This window comes from Mus pahari, chromosome 4, assembly GCF_900095145.1.
Source record: "Mus pahari chromosome 4, PAHARI_EIJ_v1.1, whole genome shotgun sequence".
NCBI classification, from domain to species: domain Eukaryota; kingdom Metazoa; phylum Chordata; class Mammalia; order Rodentia; family Muridae; genus Mus; species Mus pahari.
In genome coordinates, this window is record NC_034593.1 from 83880478 (window position 1) to 83883535 (window position 3058).

The window sequence follows — 3058 nt, forward strand, 5'->3', positions numbered from 1 at the left end:
TATAGCCCTGGCTGTCCTGGAACTCACTCTGTAGACCAGGCTGGCCTCGAACTCAGAAATCCACCTGCCTCTGCCTCCCGAGTGCTGGGATCAAAGGTTCTGCCACCACGCCTGGCTCTTGACTTCTCTTCTTAACAGTGATTCTCCCTCATCTATGCTTCCTCAGACTGCCCTGTGAATTCTAGAAACTTTCACACCAATGTAGCTTCCTAAGGAGCACAATTCCTAGTACCATTCTCAGACCACAAACGGCAGGACACAAAAAAAGAATTAATTTAGTTATAAAGGGGAAATAATTCCTATATTTATTATAATATAGAGGAACCTTGAGCTAAGTGCAATAAGCCAGCCACCAAGAGGCAGATGTTGAGTGGCTTGTCTGTGATTGTCTTTGGGTCATGCTTTTATTTTTTTCTTCATTAATTTGCTTATTCACTTTACATTCAGGTTGCAGGCCCTCCCTCCTCTCCTCCCAGTCCCACCCTCAAAAGGTCCTCACCACCATTACCCTCTCCCCTTCTCCTCAGAGAAGGGGATGCACCCCTCCCCCCGACTCCATGGGTACCAACCTCCTCTGGAACATCAAGTTGCAGCAGAACTAAGTGCATCCTCTCCCACGGAGGCCTGACAAGGCAGTGCAGCCAGGGGAAAGGGATCCAAAGACAGGCAACAGAGTTAGAGACAACCCCTGTTCCAATTGTTAGGGGACCCACATGAAGACCATGCTGCACACCTGCTACAAATTTGTAGGGGGCCTAGGTTGAGCCCCTGCATGCTTTTTGGTTGCTGGTTCAGTCTCTGTGAGCCCCCATTGGGTCCATATAATATCCAAATTATATGAAGAACTCAAGAACTTAAACAACAACAAACCAAATAACACAATTAAAAAATGGAGTACAGAGCTAAACAGAAAATCTTTTTTTTTTAAGATTTATTTATTGTTTTATGTAAGTACACTGTAGCTGTTTTCAGACACACCAGAAGAGGGCATCGGATCTCATTGTGGTAGTGAGCCACCATGTGGTTGCTGGGATTTGAACTCCGGACCTTCGGAAGAGCAGTCGGGTGCTCTTACCCACTGAGCCATCTCACCAGCCCCAGAAAACTTTTTTGAAAAAGATTTATTTATTATATGTAAGTACATTGTATCTGTCTTCAGACACTCCAGAAAAGGGTGTCAGATCTCATTAGGGATGGTAGTGAGCCATCATGTGGTTGCTGGGATTTGAACCCAGGACCTTTGGAAGAGTAGTTGGTGTTCTTAACCACTGAGCCATCTTTCCAGCCCCTAAACAGAAAATTCTTAACAAAGGAATCTGTATGGCCAAGAAGCACTTAAAGGAATGCTCAATGTCCTTAGCCATCAGGGAAATGCAAATCAAAATGACTCTGAGACTCCATAGTATACCTGTTTGAATGGCTAATATAAAAACTTAAATAACAGTACATGCTGGCCAGGATGTAGAGAAAGGGAAACATTCCTCTGTCGCTGGTGGGAGTGCAAACTTGTTCAACCACTATGGAAATCAATTTGGTGGTTTCTCTGAAGATTAGGAATAGTTCTACATCCAGATCCAGCTATTGCTGGGCGTGGTGGCACACGCCTTTAATCCTAGCACTTGGGAGGCAGAGGCAGGCAGATTTCTGAGTTTGAGGCCAGCCTGGTCTACAGAGTGAGTTCCAGGACAGCCAGAACTACACACACACACACACACACACACACACACACACAAAGAAAGAAAATCCAGTTATACCATTCCTGGGTGTCACGCCCTCTCTCGACCAGCAAGGAAGATGCAACCACCAGTTCTTCTAACAGCAGTTTATTCAGCAAGCTTCAATCTTCATCTCCCTCTTCATCTCCCCCGAGCCCAGGGATACAAGCCCTTTTATACTCTTATCCACTCCAATCGCGGCAGGCCACATCACCTCACCAGGTGCGCGGCTTCAGCCCACCAGAAGAGCGGGAACATATCACCACCAAATATGGACCTGTTTACTACAAGCTCCATAGCCAACAGGTGCCATCTTTTAAGGTGCGGCTTCGGGTAGCCCAGGGGAGGGGCCGTGGCCTCCTACACCTGGGCATATTCAAGGACACCCCACTATATCACAGGGACGCTTGCTTAACTATGTTCATAGCAGCTTTATTTGTAATAGCCAGAGACTGGAAACAACAAAATGCCCCTCAACTAAAGAGTGGAAAAAGAAAATGTGATTTATTTACATAATGGAATACTACTCAGCTATTAAAGACAAGGACATCATGAAATGTATAGGCAAATGGATGGAGCTAGACAAGATCATCCAGAGTGAGGTAACCCAGACCCAGAAAGACACGCATGGTATGGACTCACTTATAAGTAGATATTGGCCACAAAGTACAGAATAACCATTCCATAATCCACAGACCCAAAGAAACTAAGCAGCAAAGGAGGGCTCAATGAATGGTGCTTGACTCTCCCAGAAGGGGGAATAAAATAGACCCCAGAAGTGGATGGAGGAAAGAAACTCGGTGGAAGAGTGTCAAGGAGAAGAACGGGGAATGGAATCTGGTGGGGGTGGGAGAGGACTGGCAGAGAGAAAATGAAAATTGGTGGGGGGTGCATCTCCGGGAAGAGCCAGAGACCCAGGAGCCTATGGGGATGACCCTAGCTGACACTAGTCGTTGGATATATGGATACTGAGCGGGCATGCTTTTGAAAATAGGAAACACCAGGAGCTGAGGATGGCTATGTAGGTATGAGCAGTTGATTTGAAGGCGGAGAACCTGAGTTCAATTCCTTATCACTCACATAAAAAGCCAAGTGTTGGTGTGCACACCTGTAGTCAGTGCTCAGGGAGGGATGAGGTAGAATACAGAAAGAGATGGTTACTGAGGCTGACTGTCCCCTTAGCCAAAACAAAACCAAAATGAAGCCGGGCATGGTGGCACACGCCTTTAATCCCAGCACTTGGGAGGCAGAGGCAGCGAATTTCTGAGTTCAAGGCCAGTCTGGTCTACTGAGTGAGTACCAGGACAGCCAGGGCTACACAGAGAAACCCTGTCTCAAAAAAA